We start from the raw sequence: 10,696 nt of genomic DNA on the forward strand, positions 1-10,696 counted from the left end.
CAACGATAATCAATTTTTAACAAGTTGTTCGTCAATTCGGTAAACTCGTTCCAACTCTTAAGTTTTAATATTATAATTTTATTTGTTTTATTTATTTTCTATTACTTTTTTAATTAAGTTGGCTTCCTTAAAAAAACTTTTTGGTAAAAATAAGGAAAAATCCAAGAGTGACGAATCTAGTGCTCAATCTGTTCCTCCTTCACTACCCCGGGCTCCCCGAACCAAACTCCATATCCGTCCTACACCTGCTATTCTTGATAGCGATAATAGTTTATTATAATTTATGAAAGTCAATTTTTCCATAATATTAAAGCTGGTGAACAATTAGACCATGAATTAATGAATGCTCTTTATTCTAATCCAACTATTGATGAAAATGATGACGAGGAAATAGATTTTGATAAAACTCAACCGGATGATGATACACCAGCTAGTCCAGCTCCTGATGTTAACCCAACTAGTGATAACCCTACTAATCCAAATGATGCCCCATCTGATACACCTGCTACTACCCCTACTTTTTCTAGACAACCTAGCAAACGGACGGAAACATCTCCCGTTTGGTCATTTTTTACTCAACTAATTCCAGAAAATAAGGCTAAGTATAAAACTTGTGGCACGAAGTTAGTTTTTAAATATTTTGGATCGCTCGGGGAGGGAGGACGGGAACTTTGGCTAGACACATAATGAAACACCCTCAAGATAGAGTGAGATATCTTCGTCTGAAAGCTTTGGCCGAGGGGAAAAGTCTACCTACTCCTAGTCAGGTTGACCCTAGTACCGGTTCAAATCAATTTCAACCGGGAATTAATACAGTTACCGGTAGTATTTTATATTATGATCCAAAAAAGAATCGGGAAAAATTGGCAAAAATGGTAACTGTTATGTGTTTACCCTATAATTTTCCTTCTGACCCTAACTTTGTGCATTATATTAGAATTTTTTTAATCCTACTTATAAATATTTTCCTCGCACAATCGTAAAGAGCGGTATTTATAAATATAAACATTAATATGAACAATATTTGCGCTATTTATTTACTCATATAAATTATCGTATTGCTATTACAACTGATATTGGTAAAAGTGGTAACGACTGTGATTACCTTACTGTTACCAGTCATTGGATTGATGAGGATTGGATAATGCAAAAGTGCATTATTTCTTATAGAATAATTAATTTACGTCACAGAGGGCAGTTTATTGCTAGCATAGTTACTAATATTTGTAGATATTTTTGCATTAGTGATAAAATAATATTAATTTCAATGGATAATGCTACTAGTAACACAAATACTATAGCCTTACTTACCACTACGCTAAATACTGCATTTAGTGATATTTTTCATGTTAGATGTATTTGTCATATTTACTATTTAATTGTGGGTGATGGTATGAGAATTTTAAATATTGAAATTGAAAAGGTTAAAATGGCTCTTAACTGGCTTTTTTATTCAAACCGTAGAAGTAGACTTAGAGAATATTTTAAAAGATGCGATGAATTTGGCCTAAGAGAAAGAAAGGTTCCTAAACCTTGTCCAACTAGATGGAATTACATGTATGAAAGTTTGGTTGTTGCATATGAATATAGAAACCCCATAAACTCAACATTTAATGCACATGTAAGTGATGATGATGAGCACCTTACAAATGGGGATTGAGTTAATGTTAAAATACTTGTAGAATTTTTAGAAAAATTTCATATTGCTACAAATGAATTTTCTGGGCAATATTATCCTACTATTTCTAACTGTTTAGTTTATATTGCAGAACTTGCAAATTTGTTTGCTCATTTTTCAGAGGGTGGGGAAATTTATAAACTTGCTATTGATTCTATGAGAAAAAAGTTTAAAAAATATTTTTTCCCTATTCCCCCTATTTATGGTGTTTCTGCTTTGTTAAATCCTTGTATGAAATTAGGAGGTCCTCATTTTTGGTATGAAACTGTTTATAATGGTTTAGCACTTAAAGATGAGGAATTGTCTCAACTTCCGGAAACAATAGCCTCAATTAGAATAAATGCTCAAACTATTTTTAATACTTATCAAGTTGCATTAAATCATGCTAGACCAAATGTTCCAACTCCTTCTTCTTCTGATTCTCAATCATCTAAAAGAACTGCGGGAGTAAGAGCACTTAGTGCTTGGGCGAGGTTTAGGGGTTCTCAAGGTTTTAGTAGTAGTGATTTTTCACAACTAAATGAGCTTGAAGTTTATTTGTCACAGGGAATTGAGGAAGTGAATCCCAACGGTTCCTTTAATCTTTTGGAATGGTGGAAGGACAAAGAAAAACACTTTCTGGTTCTTTCAAGGATGGCCCGAGATATTTTAACTTTTCAAGCTTCAAAAGTGGCATCAGAGAGCGCTTTCAGTCAAGCAAGACTTCAACTCGGTGATTATAGAGAGTCTATGAGGGAGAGCTTGGAAAAATCAGTGCCTTTTAGAGATTGGATCCGGTCAGAAATAAAAAATTTTGGACTTGCTGAATCACATCCAGATGAAGACGAAGCTTACGAAGAAATGCTAGCTGAACTAGCGGAGGATGTTGCTCCGCCCAGAAGTGGCGATGACCAAGCTACTTTTCCGCCACCACCAACGGAAATTCCTTCGGACCTTGATAGATTTATAAAGTTTATAAGAGATACCATGTAACTTGTATGAACAAAAATTAATATGTATTATGTAACTTGTATTTTGGCACATCTTGATTAGTTTTTTTTTCTTCTCAATGGTGGTATTAACACCTTGTTGTGCTCATTTCATAGGGGGATGAAGACTAAGAAAGATATTGCCATATTTTTTAATGCTATAATAAAATTACAAGGCATTGCTTTAAATATCTCTTTATAATATTTTCTTCTTTAGATTTTAAATTTGAATTAAAAAATACTTAAAAATTTAGATCATAATTTTATAATAAATTTTACAAGGCATTGCCTTAGATATTATTTTTAACATCCTTTTGTCTCTAATTTCTATTTAATATTTTTTTTAAAAATCCGTTGGGCCCACTTAGCCCATTTAGCCCGCGGGCCGGGACCGTTTAGCCCGAGACCAAATGGTCCCGGTCCTTACAAAAATACCGTTTAGCCCAGGACCATTTTGCCCGTTTAATTTGGGATCGGGACCGGGACCATTTGGACCGGCCCACTTAGCCATTTAGGCCCGGGACCGGCCCACTTGCCACCCTTAAACAACCCTGAATTCAGGCGGAGCTTCAAAGACCTCGTGGTCTAGAGCAACCCTTCCATAATCTATCTTATAGAGACACGCATGCAGAGTCACTACGACCTCATGGAGTTTGTTAACTTCACTGACCTATTCGAGCTTAGTGCAGATGGATACTCTGGAGGTGCTGCCCTAATGTGGAAGCAGGAAGAGCTTGAGGCCGACCCAATCGCCACTACTGATCAGGAGATCCATGTCAATATCCAGGTTAGAGGAACATCACACCGTTGACTTTTATCCTTATTTTATGCAAGTACGAACCTAGCTAATAGAAATCTTTTATGGAATAACCTAGAAACTGTAGATAAAAATCATACTATGCCATGGCTTCTCTGTAGGGATTTTAATGAAGTAACATTGGCTTCCGAATAGTTTGGTGGAAGACTAATAAATAATACTAGGACTGCTGCCTTTCTACAGTGCCTAGACAATCTCAATATGATTGACCTCGGGTTCACGGGACACAGGTTCACATGGATAAATAAAAGGAAAAAAGGGGACACCAAATCTTGAAACGGCTAGACCGCTTCCTTGCCAACTCGGACTGGGTAGGGACATACCCAGATGCGACTATGGCTCATCATCTTGAATTTAACAAAACCTATGAATAAACCCACCCACATTTTTCGCTTTGAAACAATGTGGCTAAATTATCCCGATTTTAACAATATAGTTAACTATCATTGGTGTCGCGCCCCGACCTCGGGGAGCGCGATTGGTGCTCAACCGAGTAACCCGTTCAAGCAAGCATGCGTTACATCAACCTCTCATCATTACTCATGCATGATTTCTCATAACATAATTAGATCTTGACTTTCAAATTGGTTCCATTTGGCTTAATGGCCTAAAATTCTCTTCATGATGGATATATAGCTTTATAAATAACTGTGAACACAAATACATGACAAAACTCAAAACTTTAAGTACATGACCCACAGTGTACTTGAAGCTTCTATGATAATAGATACCTAAATACATAAAATGAACTAGACCCAAACACTGACTAGAACTGTAGCAGGCTCACCATAAGCTGAGTAGTGAAGAAGATCCCTATCAAAGATCCATATCATCATGTAGAAGTATACTTGCATCCATTAAAAGAAGCAGTATCCCCAACCAAAGGGATGTGAACATGTGGAATAGTACTTGTATGTAAGGCAGACAAAACAACATATGAAAATATGGTAACTCAAATAAGAGGCAAATAAAGTACATCAAGAAACTATGAAACATCGGATGGAATAAAATTTCAAGTCTTATTATACTTACACCATTCTGAACTTCATTTGGGACCAATTGATCCATATGAATTATATGTGGGATACAAAATATAATGTAAATATAACAACATGTGCAAACAAGGGCAACGAAAGTGGCACCTTTTATCTGCATTAATAATGCGTATCACTAGACCTTCCATATCCCTCTCTTATTTTACACATATATATTTCATAGACCGTCCTTAGTGTTCACATATTATATTATACAACTATACGTCTCATAGACCGTCCATAGTGTTCACATATCATATTATACACCTATGCATCTCATAGACCTTCCATAGTGTTTATTCATACCGTACACCTATACATTTCATACACAATACACCTATGCATTTCATAGACCGTCCATAGGATTCCATACACAATATACCTATGCGTTTCATAGACCGTCCATAGGATTCCATACACAATACACCTATGCATCTCATAGACCATCCATAGGATTCCATATACAATACACCTATGCGTCTCATAGACCGTCCATAGGATTCCATACACAACACACCTATATGTTTCATAGACCGTCCATAGGATTCCATACACAATACACCTACGCATTTCATAGCCCGTCCATAGGATCACATATACAATACATCTATGTGTTTCATATCCCGTCCATAGGATCACATATACAATACACCTATGCGTTTCATAGACCGCCCATATGATTCATTCATATTATATACCTATGAGTTTCATAGACTGTCCATAGGGTTCCTAACACATAATTATGCACATAACCATATATAAACTCAAAGCGACATGATTAACATTACATTTAAGGTCGTAATTTCCCGTATCAATGGAATACTTCATGTTCATGCTCATCATGGAGAAAACAGCTCATTACATTAGCACATGCATGGTGAATAAATAAGTCAATTTCAATGGCACATGAACCCAATTACTTTTCTTAAGGTTCATCATCATTCAGCATAAGACATCTCCATTTCATCTCGTTATTCACTCACTTGTTATCTTGAGGTCATTAGCTAAGTTCATAATTCTTGGGGACTTAACATCGAAGTCATTTACATTTATTATTTTAGAAGCATACGTATAATAATTGAAACCATTGAAACATACAACGCCTCATAATTCTCATTTTGGCAAACTGCCGCATTTCATGTTCATACTATCACTTACTTCTACCTGCCATGGGTGATCACAGGACATTAAAAACATTTAAAACATTTAGGAACACCATAGCCCCTCCTCATGAGGGCGTAGGAACTTATAGAACATTGGAAACATAAGTACGAATACGTTCATCTCATAACTTTTCACACCATATATCATTTCATTAGTACTTTCAACTACTTACAACATTATTATTTCATTGGCTCTCTTGGCCATACATATGATTCTTCTTTCATGGCACAAAGACCGTATTTCATATTCCACACTTTTATATCTTTCCTTTCATGGATCATCATCATAAATATCAACATATAGAATATTCCAGAAATCACAACTTTAGGTTCATTAGTAATGAAGGCTTTAAACACAATAGATTTCTTTCCAAAAAGTGGAGTAAACCGATTGGCAATCGAATCGCAAGTTAAAATCATAAACGAGTAACACACCATTTATTCTTGAAATACTTTTCCCCAAAAGGGCAATACACAATTTCAACTCATGATTATGTAAGAGCTCAAACCACATTGAAAAATACTTAGAAAGCAAATATTAGTTAAAACAACCACATTTGGGCATTACTTGAGCACATAAGCTTTTAGGAAAATCTATTTTCGAAGTCAATTTGGAGCAGTTGAATCGAGGCTCATTTCATAACCTTTCTCGCATTATTTTATTTCATTGGCACCACACTTTCATTATTGGTACGGTAGCCACACTTGACATCTCCAACCCACTTCTTTCACTTTTCATCATTTTTATGGGTTATCAATAATAAGGTATTTCTAATCAAGACCTTAGGTACAAATATGAACAATTAAGAGTCTTAAGCACATCACGTTTTTCTCACACAATTTGGCATCATAACTTTGATTTGAAACACGACTCAAAGCCATAGCATTTTAATACACATATCATTCTTGGACATATTCCTAAAGGATAACATAATGTGATAAGAGTAATTAGAACACATTTTGAATACATACATCTTTCGACACTTTGCTTACTCGGGTTAATCGAATTTATTAGGAACAACTCGAAATATGGGAATTAGGAACTTGGGCCAACCATACTTGAAACGTACAGGAACATTACAGAATTCGATTCTAAGAGAGTAGTTTAACCAACATACCTTGTGATAACGACTAGATCGGAAATCCAAACTAGAGTAAAAATTTGAAGAAGTAAATGCGGAAGCAATAACAATAAGAAATTGAATAACTAGAACTAAAAGGTAGAAAATAAAGTATATAGGAAAATTCAAGGAAAGAATTCTAAGAACTCGAAATAGTTTAGTCGTATGAGGAGTCTTTGTTTAAATTTAAATTTAATTGGATAAGTTTGTTGAGATAGTTTAGGTTTTTTAATTTGAATATTTATCCTTCAAATTTTCTGCAAATAATGTTTTTAAGTTGGCTATTTAAAGGCCTCTAGGTTAATAAAATTTATGAAAGATATTTTCAACAAATATTTTTAATCTTCTTGTTGCTCCATAATTGTTTCAAAAACAATCAACAAGGATATCATATGAACTCGAAATATACAAGAAGGATATCATACAAACTCAAAATATTCATGGTGGAGCACTATTTTCTTTTTACTACAACATAGCACTCAGTGGCGGACCCATAATTTTATACAAGTGGGTTCAATTTAAAATGACGCAAATCGATAGTATAAGCGGCATCGAACATGGCGAAGAAAATTTGGTCAAATTTTTGTTAATTATTTCCCTTTTTGGTCTCCTTTGTTTATAGCGTGATGTTAAAATCAAGTTATTTAAAAGTGAGTGCACTATATTTTATAAATTTTGGCATTTTAATAGTACAAAAACTATTTCCTCCTAATTATTTGAATAATTTATCTTTTTTTTAACCAAACACTATTATTTTTTGACGTATAATAAAGTTGATTTCTATTGAATTAAGTTAAAAATATGAAGTAAAATAGAGAAAAGAAGAAGTAGAAGACATTGGAATAATAATTTTACAAGGTAAATGGTGGTTACTCATTGCACATTCTCTATAGCAATAGAAATAGAAAAGGAAAAATTACAAAAATCAATAAAAGGGAAAAGGGGACTAGAACACATAAAGTCATGTCTAGTCCGGGTCGTGCTTCCCTTGCGGGGCCAGGTTGGGGACATGATTTTTTGGGTAGTAACTCTGTTCGACATAAACTCCACGGGTTACTCGGGCTATGCTGGGTTGTGCTGACAGTTTATAATGTATCACTAGCCATTTATGGGTTACCGAGCTGGGCAGACAAGAACAATAAGCGAATGTAAACACCATTTTCACAAACTAAATTAGTAGACTATCCATTTGGGTTATGGGTCAAATCGAGTTTAAAAAGAAAATGGGTCTAAAGTGTACTATGCTTCATTCTAAATTGACGTGACATGTATTTTTAGATTTTTAATTAAATTTGGTGCCATGTCAGATTTCTTGTATAGAAGAATTTTGTAGGGTTTGAGCCCAAATAACTTTTTTAAATGATAAATGGTAAAATTTAGTGACTTAAGTGACAAAAAATAAGTAAATGGCTTTTGTAAAATTGCATTAGTTGAATGACTTTCAATGAATTAACCTTGATTCGAGAGTTTAGTTACATTTTTAGTTAATCACGAGGTTATCTCTATTGTACTTTCATCCATAGAGAGAAAGTATGCCTTTTTTTCCCTCTGTCTTCTCTCTAGCCAATAGAGAGAGAAACTTCCGATGTGAACAACAACAAGAACCCAAATCAATCACCACCATATGATCGACGAGACAACATTGATGGACACGATACAGTCATCATCACTAACAACTGAAGAAGCAGATCTGCTCCACCGCAATACACAAAAGCTAAAAATGGAAGGAAGCAAATCTGACCCCAAGATAAGCTTCAAAGACAGAGTAATTGAAAATTAAATTTTTGAGTCCATGGAGTTTGACTATGACACGTTTACTAATCTGTCACTTGAAGATGAGAATGATAACCCCATAAATCACCCGAATTTTATACCCATCTCCTCGGCCGAAAAATAAAGACTCTACAAACCTTGGACCAAAGCACTAATTATCAAACTCATAGGTAAATGAATGGGTTACACCCTTCTACGCACAAAAATACAAAAACTTTGGAACACAACAGAGCCCCTAAGTCTCATTGACATTGGCAATGATTTTTACCTTATAAGATTCTCGTCGGAAAACCTGTACACCACAGTCCTGAATAATGGACTATGGTTCATTGGATCCCAGTTTCTCTCAATTAGGAAATGGACACCAAAATTTAATCCAAACAATGTCCAAATTACCTTTTCCACCATATGGACACCTACAAGAATTACCTATAGAATACTATGATCTAAATATACTTTAGAAAATTGGAGGCACAATCGGTACGGTTCTCAAAATTGAGAGTTGTACGACACACACAACACGGTGAAGGTATGCCAGACTCTATATTTTAGCACCACTGGGCAAGACTTTACCTACAAATATTATGATTGGCAAATATCTACAGGAAGTATACTATGAGGACACAAACTCACTTTACACAACCTGCGGATGCTTAGGCCACAATCACTATCAATATTTACAAAGTAGGTCTACCCAACAGACGGAGCAGAAAATATTAGAAGAGCAATCAACCCAAGGTCAGTGAAAAACAGTCACATACAAAAGCAAGAGGTACGCTACTAACAAAGCCTCAAAGTTAGATGTAGATGAAAAACATAGAGAAAAGGGGAAAACACCTGCTGAAAATTTTTAAGAAAATGGAAAAGGAAAAGAAAAAGAAAAAGAAAAAGAAAAGGAAAAAAAAGGAAAATTAGAATAGAGGAAGAAAAGGAAGATAAAAAAGACAAAAAAGAGACAATAATTACAACAGGAAGTGATGTTACTACTCATACCAACATTATGTTGGGAACAAGAAATGGGATTGACTTTGGCCCCAAGAAAGAGGTAACTAGAAATAACCCTTCAAATACCAAAGGGATATTTACAGTTACACAACAAAACATATTTTCCATCTTAAACGACAACGGATGGGAACTCAAAAACAAAAATTTAAAAAATAATTCAACCCAATTCAAAACATCATCAAATTTATCAGCTACGCACACAAAATTCCAGTTCACATCAAATGACTCCACAGTACCCACGGAATAAAAACTTCCTAAGACCAGAACTATAAATAGAAAAATACCTGAACATACAACAACTACAAAAACTACCTTTTTACAGACCCCACACAACATTAACCCCAAAGAACAGGGCCAATAACTTCATCCGACCGATCTGTTTCCTCTTTTGCCCAATACATACAAAATCACTCATATCATATTTAATTCACTGACCACTAATACCCTTCCGTGTACCCTTACACATGCCAATACCACTCATTCCTCCTCTATCACCCCTAATCCAACCCTATGGCACAAAAACTAGACCTCTCGTCACGCCCCCATTATAACCCCTCTAAACAACTACCCATCTGAAACGTCTCCTACACCCAACCAACTATCTCACCCCCACAAATTACCACCACAACTAGAAATGCGGAGCCACTACCAAAACTATCACCGGAATCAGCACCACGACCGCTATCAGAACCACTATTACGAACGCCACCATGGGGAAGACGACTACCAACACCAGCCACAAATAACAAACTACTACTTCCAAACGATGATTATCCCGGTCCCAATAGTCATCAACTACCAAATCTACTACAACCAGATGAGCAATTACATGTACGGGCTAATGAATCAGTAGTGGACTACACTCCACCATCTTTCACCAGATCCAACCAATCACCACACACATGCAAACCAGGAACCAATGACTCCCACCAAATAATAGGCGGCCCTGATCTTGGAGACAACATAAGAACTAATACAAATGATAGATCAAGGCCTATACACTAACGAACAGGAAATAATGGCACTACAGTCACTCTACACCCAAGAGATAGCTGCCATGAATCTTATCCAACAGCTAAGGAACCACAACACACACCAACAACATGAGTTCCCGCTTTCTCTACAGAACCAGGAGGA

The sequence above is a fragment of the Nicotiana tabacum genome, chromosome 22 (genome assembly GCF_000715075.1).
Source record: "Nicotiana tabacum cultivar K326 chromosome 22, ASM71507v2, whole genome shotgun sequence".
Taxonomy (NCBI): domain Eukaryota; kingdom Viridiplantae; phylum Streptophyta; class Magnoliopsida; order Solanales; family Solanaceae; genus Nicotiana; species Nicotiana tabacum.